This window comes from Lampris incognitus, chromosome 13 (genome assembly GCF_029633865.1).
Source record: "Lampris incognitus isolate fLamInc1 chromosome 13, fLamInc1.hap2, whole genome shotgun sequence".
In the NCBI taxonomy this organism is placed as follows: Eukaryota; Metazoa; Chordata; class Actinopteri; order Lampriformes; family Lampridae; genus Lampris; species Lampris incognitus.
Genome location: NC_079223.1, coordinates 37216374 through 37224638, shown reverse-complemented (window position 1 = coordinate 37224638; position 8265 = coordinate 37216374).

The window sequence follows — 8265 nt, the reverse complement described above, 5'->3', positions numbered from 1 at the left end:
AAGAAGTCGCTCCACTTCGAGCTGACTGTGGAGCCACCCAGGAATGGGATTGATGGCTACCCACAACAACCTGAGGAGATTACATCGGTGAAATACATACAGCTACACTGCTGGAAGAAAAACTTGGCAGAATATGATAAAATGATCAAATACACCCCATTAAAACCCGGGGGGGGGATTGTATCAGGCAGCAACAAGCAGACTCACAACTCACGACACAGTGCACTTAAAACAAGAAAACAACACAACTACTATACGAGATATTCATAAGGAATGAGTGTGCATAGTGTAACGTAGTGCAGCATAGTGTGCATAGTGTAACTAAGTGCATCATAGTGTGCATAGTGTAATGTAGTGCAGCATAGTGTGCATAGTGTAACGTAGTGTAGCATAGTGTGCATAGTGTAACGTAGTGCAGCATAGTGTGCATAGTGTAACGTAGTGCAGCATAGTGTGCATAGTGTAATGTAGTGCAGCATAGTGTGCATAGTGTAACATAGTGCAGCATAGTGTGCATAGTGTAATGTAGTGCAGCATAGTGTGCATAGTGTAACGTAGTGCAGCATAGTGTGCATAGTGTAATGTAGTGCAGCATAGTGTGGCGTTCTTCAATATAAGGTACCACTTCATCCCAGCACTGAACAGAAAGCGCTATAATATCTATAATAACAGAGCTATGATAACGCTATCAACTGAAATTCACCCTACCTTTAGGTATCAATGAAATATCCTACCTAAAAGTAACAAACGGTTACCAACTATCACAATTAAATCTGATGAATAATCAAGAATAAGAGAAATTAGAATCTCAAATAAGGCTAAATACAAGATAAGCATAAAAACGGGGGGGTAGCATTAGGAATACAGTTATGACTATAAGGTTCAACAGCTGAGTTTAATAGTGCTACCTGCCCGGTCATTTACTCAACCAATTAATCAATGAAATTTAGTTATATAATACGTAGCATATGATAATTAGTTGTATAATATATAATTATATGTCCCATCCAGCCATTATCGAAACCGCTTATCCTGCTCTCAGGGTCGTGGGGATGCTGGAGCCTATCCCAGCAGTCACTGGGCGGCAGGTGGGAAGACATCCTGGACAGGCCGCCAGGCCATCACAGTGCCCCCCCCACCACCACCACCACACACACACACACACACCTACCTAGGGACAATTTAGTATGGCTGATTCACCTGACCTACATGTCTTTGGACGGTGGGAGGAAACCGGAGCACCGGGAGGAAACCCACGCAGACACGGAGAGAACATGCAAACTCCACACAGAGGACGACCCGGGACAACCCCAAGGTTGGACTACCCCAGGGTTTGAACCCAGGACCTTCTTGCTGTGAGGCGACCGCGCTAACCACTGCGCCACCGTGTCGCCTGTATAATACATAGCATATGATAATTAGTCGTATAATACATAATTAGTTGTATCATAAATTTTTCTCTAAAATTGCACTTTCATCTGTCTGCTATGAGACAGCTAAGAAAATACATAAAAAGACATATACATGCATTTTCAAAGTTAAGCAGTCTGCAGATGAAGACGTTGGGGTTCTGCCTCAAACTCCCTCAGCCGTGTGATGCAGGGCAGTTTAAAGGCTTGATTTGAAAGAGCGTTACTTATCCATTCTGAAGAAGAGCTGCCTCTTGAAAATCAGTTGTCAAAAGCTTTACAAATAGGGATGAGTAGATCATTAAATGTGTTGGTATTTAGTAAAGTTAGTTATGTCTCAGGTATTTTTTCCCTTTTTTCTCTCCGATTTTCTCTCCGATTGTATCCGGTCGCTGCTCCACCCCCTCTGCCGATCCAGGGAGGGCTGCAGACTACCACATGTCTCCTCCGATACATGTGGAGTCGCCAGCCGCTTCTTTTCACCTGACAGTGAGGAGTTTCACCAGGGGGACGATGCATGTGGGAGGATCACACTACCCCCCCCCCCAAACAGGCGCCCAACCGACCAGTGGAGGCGCTAGTGCAGCGAGCAGGACACGTACCCACATCCGGCTTCACACCCGCAGACACGGCCAATTGTGTCTGTAGGGACGCCCGACCAAGCGGGAGGCAACACGGGGATTCGAACCGGCGATCCCCGTGTTGGTAGGCGACAGAATAGACTGCCACGCCACCCGGACACCCTGTCTCAGGAACTCTATTGGGACTTTCAAGATAAGATAACAATATAAGAAAAGACTTAACATAACATAACATAACATGAAATGATTCATATAAGATACATGATTGGTAAAACAATGTATATTGATGAATCAATATTGTATAATGTTGATAATGTTCATAAATGTAAAGCTAATGTGAATTATGTTTATATATGTATATATGTATATGTGTGTATATGTGTGTGTATGTGTGTGTGTGTGTGTGTGTGTATGTATGTATGTATGTATGTATGTATGTATGTATGTATGTATGTATATAAAACATATGATATTGCCACTTAGTCTGACAAACTTGCATAACTTTCTCCATGCTAGTATATTTTAAACACACACACACACACACACACACACACACACACACACACACACACACACACACTCTCTTTCACTGTCTTGCTTACTGTCTGTCTCTCTGTCTCTCTGTCTGTCTTTCTGCCTTTACTTCACACACATCTTAGTTTGGGTCTCTGGGGGTCCCTCTAATGGAACCTGTGTTTGGCAGCGAGGCTCCCTATTCAGGTCAATTAGATGGCCAAAGCTCGTCATTGCATCCTTAATTAACTAAATACATAAATGCATTTGGCCTGTATTCAGCCTCATGCCAGACATTATGTACAGCAATGACATCTCGGGAGTTTCATTAATGGGATACGCACGTACGCACACACACACACACACACACACACACACACACACACACACACACACACACACACACACACACACACACACACACACACACACACACACATTTTGATCGTTAGCTGTAGTTAACCAGAAAAGCTCTACCTATGATGTACATGAGTCCAGCTGTCACCAGGACCAATGACATTACATTGTTTTCCCTCTCTTGGGAAATTTACTGTTGGGAATCATGACTCGGCAACCAACAAAACTTACTGTCTGTCTGTCTGTCTGCTGTATGTCCATCTTTTTTTTGTCTATTTGAACGTCTGTCTGCCTCTATGTATTTTCTAAGAATATCTGCTCAAATAATGGGAAAATCAGATGGTGGGGTAATGTTTTTCACAGCTGTGAAACAGTTATGTCTCTCTGAGGAATGTGAAGTATTTCCCCACATTCAAAGCTCTGAATGTCCTGCTGTTGAGGCTGCTGTTCATCGACCAAATATGAGTTTTGTCCCTTTAATGTTTTATCTTTTTGTCTCTCTTGTTTGACAAGTCTTGTGAGTCTGAAATTTCTTTATTTTCCCCCAGCGTCCTGTTTCTAATTCGCACGAGACACAAACATTACACCCCTGCAGGATGCTCAAGTACAACCTCAGCAGTCTAAGGTTGATCACTAGGAGCGGCCAAGTAAAACCAGCCACTGGGGCAGATGAGGAGGCGAGACCTGCAAATCCCAAAAAGATCATTATTGAAGAATCAGAATCAGAATCAACTTTATTGGCCAAGTGTGTTTATGCATACAAGGACTATAACTCCACTTTACAGCAGCTTCTAATACTTACATATATCACTGACACAAAAAACAAAAAAACAAAAACAGAAATAAATGGAATAATAAATAGAATACTGGAGGTAAGTATATATGAACAACAAGGTATGTCACCACTATACAGAGTTTTGTTATGGCTGAATAATTTATAACTTATGCTGATATATGCTAATATTATATTTTATTGTTACATTGTATCCTACATATGTATCTATTGTATATTATATAATTGTATACTATATTATATACTACTTATGTTATAATTATAACAATAACAATGATAATTTATAACCAGTATACAGCATTTGTATGTGTATTTACAATTGTATTGTTGTATTGCACATTGATTTAAAGAGTTAGTGTACATCGTAGATATGTAGGGGAGACATCTTGACCAGAGGGGCTATTTACAAAGTTTCATATTTACATAAAGAAGTGTCTATTCCTACACCGTGCTGTTACGTGTTCATGAGAGAGGTGGCCTGTGGGAAAAAGCTGTTCCTATGTCTGGTGGGTTTGGGGCCCATTGCTCTGTAGTACTTGCCAGAGGGTGGGAGTTCAAACAGACTGTGTCCTGGGTGTGAGGGGTCTGTTCTGGTCTTGCCCACCCATTTCCAGGCTCTAGAGGTGTACAATTCCTGTAGGGTGGGTAGGGGAGCGCCAATGATTTCTTCTGCTGTCCTTACTGTTTGCTGTAGTCTGTTCCTATCCTGTTTTGTTCTGCTCCAATCCAGACTGTGATGGGATGTGCACAGGACAGATTCAATGACTGCGGTGTAGAACTGGCTCTTCTTCAACTCCCACCTCCGGAAGAAGTTCTCGTGTATCCTGAGGGAGGCTGTGGATAGGGAGTCTGAGTCTGAGTGCATGTGGATTATGATTACTCATGTGTTTATTATTGTTTATTAATACAGATGTTGTATTGTATTTCCCTGTAGACAACCACATCCTTCTTCAAATAAATATCCTCAAACTGAAGCTCCGCCTCCGCGATTCTCTAATCAGAGTCACACCGCCATAGTGTTCGCCAGCTCTATTCAGCGCATCTGTAGAGGCCATAGACCTCTGTTATAATGCAGTTGCTTGTTTTTACTATCTTTACAATTTGTGCAAGTGACAGCTCCTCAACTGTGAGGCATTTCATTTTGTTTTAAATCAATTTCTCCCTGATGATCTCTTCAAAATGAATGTGGAAATGTATACAAACACAAGACTTGTGGCCCCTTTTATGCCTCACAATCTGCGCACACATGTTTACGCATGTAAATAAGGGAACACTTCTATAGACTGCTATGCTACCTGGACACCCATCACTTACTTAATTTTCAACAATTACAGAATGATATCTGAACCTTAACCTTGTGATGTGACTGTGGATAGGTCATTTTAATTTGCTGACAATAAAAGCAGTCACTACTTCCCTAGGCAAATATCCCCTGATAAAGTCTTCATTGAGTTGCTATTATCTATGCAACAACTCATTTAAGAGGTCAGGACCAGTTAACCCTTATTATTCTAAACAAAGTCAGTCAAATGGCAGACAAACTAGAAACAAGCAGCTTACTCACTGCAGGCTTGTTGAGATACTTTGCAAAATGTTTGAAAACAGTAGTTGAAAATACATGTTGAACTGGTATTTGTGAGGACATGATGAAAGTTTAATGTGTGGAAATTATAATTGTATTATATTATTATTATTAATAATAATAATACATTTTATCTGTGGGCGCCTTTCAGAGCACTCAAGGACACCTTACAGAACACGGTTAAAAAAACAAAACAAACAGCACTGTATCAGACAGCATAAAATCAAAACAAAGCAGGGTAGACAATAAAGAGTTAATACAACAGATAAGTATAAAATCATCATCTGCACAAAACATAATGAAGCGTGGATCAGACTGAATATGCCAGTTTGAAAAGGTATGTTTTGAGATTGGATTTGAAGGTTGAAAGAGAATGTCTTGTCAGAGAGAGTTCCATAGGTGGGGGGCAGAATGACTGAAGGCTCTAAACCATGGTAGTCAAGCAGGTCAATGGTGTAGTAAGTTGGAGAGCAGAAGAGGATCTGAGAGTGTGGGAGGAGCTAGGTTATTAAGGGCCTTAAAGTGAGAAGCAGCATCTTGAAGTCAATACGGTATTTAACAGGGAGCCAATGAAGTTGCTCAAGAACAGGAGTGATATGATCTATGGAAGGAGTTCTGGTAATGATACGGGCAGCTGAATTCTGGTTTAATGATGAGACACATGCTCTTAAGGGGACCTGCAGGAGACTGGAACGTAAATGGCGAAAATCAAAATTGGAAGTTTTTTACCTATTGTGGCATGAGTGTTTATTGAAATACAAGCGTGCTTTATCTACTGCAAAAACAGCGTATCTCTCTCACTTAATAAATATTAATAAACATAACCTCAGATTTCTCTTTGACACTGTATCCAAACTTAGTAAAAAGCAGCCGTCTATTAGCTGCTCACCATTCACAGCCCATGAATTTCTAGATTTTTTTCTGCAATAAGGTTGATGAGATCTTAAACAAAATTAGTTCTTCAACTCCATCTACTCCTGCAGATCCTGTCTTACTAAATTCATATCTACACAATGAGTCACTGACAGTTCCAGTTATTACAGCTTTTGAGACTATCTCTCTTGATACTTTGACTAAGTTCGTGTCAGCTTCTAAACCAACTGCTTGCCTACTTGATCCCTTACCAGCAAAACATTTTAAAGACCTCTGGCCTTTTCTTGGACCTACAATGCTAGACATCATTAATTTATCTCTTACTACTGGCATTGTTCCCAGTAGTTTTAAGACAGCTGTGGTTAAACCTCTACTTAAAAAACCGCACCTTGATCCAGGGTCTCTTAATAACTATCGACCAGTCTCTAATCTTCCATTCTTCTCTAAAGTACTAGAGAGATTTGTGTATCAACAACTTTCGACCCATACAAAAGAAAACCATCTATATGAACCTTTTCAGTCGGCTTTCAGGCCCTGTCACTCCACTGAAACTGCTCTGACCAGAGTGGTAAATGATCTTTAACTGGCTATCGACTCTGATTCCACTTCTGTGCTTCTACTGCTGGACCTCATTGCAGCCTTTGACACCACTGATCACTGTATACTTTGAGATAGATTAAATTGTAATTTTGGTGTCTCTGGCTTAGCCCTCTCTTGGCTTAAGTCCTACTTATCTGGAAGAACACATTGTGTCTGCTGTAGTAATACTATATCAACATTTTCTGACATTAAATATGGTGTGCCTCAGGGCTCAGTTCTTGGCCCTCTACTTTTCTCTCTTTACATTACACCTCTTGGCCAAATTATATGCAGTTATGGAATAAATTTCCATTGCTATGCTGATGATACTCAGCTGTATGTGCCTATAAGGGCTGATGATCATACTCAAATCATTAACTTAGAGGCCTGCTTGGCTACTGTCAAAAACTGGATGTCATTCAACTTTCTGCTTTTAAATTCAGATAAAACCGAGATGCTGGTCATTGGCCCTGCTAGACACAGGCACCAATTTGATCAAGTAACGATAACAATCGACAACTCTGTGGTTTCACAAAGTGTGGCAGCCAAAAATCTTGGTGTTATGTTTGATCCCAGCCTTTCCTTTGATAAGCACATTAAAGAAATCACCAAGACTGCCTTTTTTCACTTATGTAACATAGCTAAAATTCAGTCTTTTCTCTCCATGGCTGACGCAGAGACTCTAATAGATGCATTTGTTTCATCCAGACTTGATTACTGTAATGTTCTGTTCTCAGGTCTGCCACATTCTAGTACTAAAGGTCTTCGGGTGGTTCAGAATGCTGCTGCTAGAATTCTAACTAAAACTAGGAAATTTGACCATATTACACCAATTCTTGCTCCCTTCATTGGCTTCCTATCCATGTTAGATCAGAATACAAGATGCTTCTGCTCACTTATAAAATCCTTAATGGGCTTGCCCCATCTTACCTGTCTGATCTCCTTAAACCTTACATGCCATCTCGAGCTCTTCATTCTCAAAATACAGGGCTCCTGTGTGTACCCAAAGTTATCCAAAGGAGTTGAATCAAGTGCAACTGGACTTGGTATATATCCATGAAGACGTTTCGCCTCTCATGCAAGAGGCTTCATCAGTTTGTGCCTTTCTGACTAGGCCAAGCTAGTCTGACTGGCTGGTGATGAGACTCAGAATTTATCCTCTAGTAGTCGTTGTCAGAGCTATTGATATGTGTGGCTCTTTGTGATCCGATGTTTACCAAAACCCGTCGCTAACAGAGCCATAGATATGAGTGGCTCTTTTGTGTACCGATGTTTGGCCGCACCCAGGTGGTGTCGCAGACCTCCTCCTCTGTTGAGGGATGGTTTTTCCAGTTTCGCACAGATGGCTTCCTTCAGCCTTCTTTCAAACCATCTATCTTCTCTGTCCAACATGTGTACGTTGCTGTCCTTGAAGGAGTGTGTCTTCTCCTTTAGGTGTAGATAGACTGCTAAGTCTTGTCCTGAGGAGTTTGGCCTTCTGCGTTGGGCCATCCGTTTGTGTAGTGGTTGTTTGGTTTCTCCTATGTATAGGTCAGTGCAATCCTCATTGCATGGTATGGCATACACCAGATTGCTTTT